Here is a 236-nt window from a genome sequence, read left to right as displayed (position 1 = left end):
ATTAGTTTTAGGGGGGGGAGGGTTTGGGCAGATAGGGTGGGGCGGCGAAGGGGCTACATCACCGAAGACATCTCCGCCAATCGTTATGGTCATTACGCTTGAAGGGCCTTTTCCTAAAATCTTGTTTGGGTGCGGGGACGCCACCTGTTTCCATGGCAACAGCTGTTTATTCACTGTACGCTTTTATCGCTTTTCATATTTTAGTTTTATGATGTTTTTTTTAGCTTAGGCGTATT

The sequence above is a fragment of the Penaeus monodon genome, chromosome 27 (assembly GCF_015228065.2).
Source record: "Penaeus monodon isolate SGIC_2016 chromosome 27, NSTDA_Pmon_1, whole genome shotgun sequence".
Taxonomy (NCBI): Eukaryota; Metazoa; Arthropoda; class Malacostraca; order Decapoda; family Penaeidae; genus Penaeus; species Penaeus monodon.
This window is presented reverse-complemented; position numbering follows the sequence as displayed.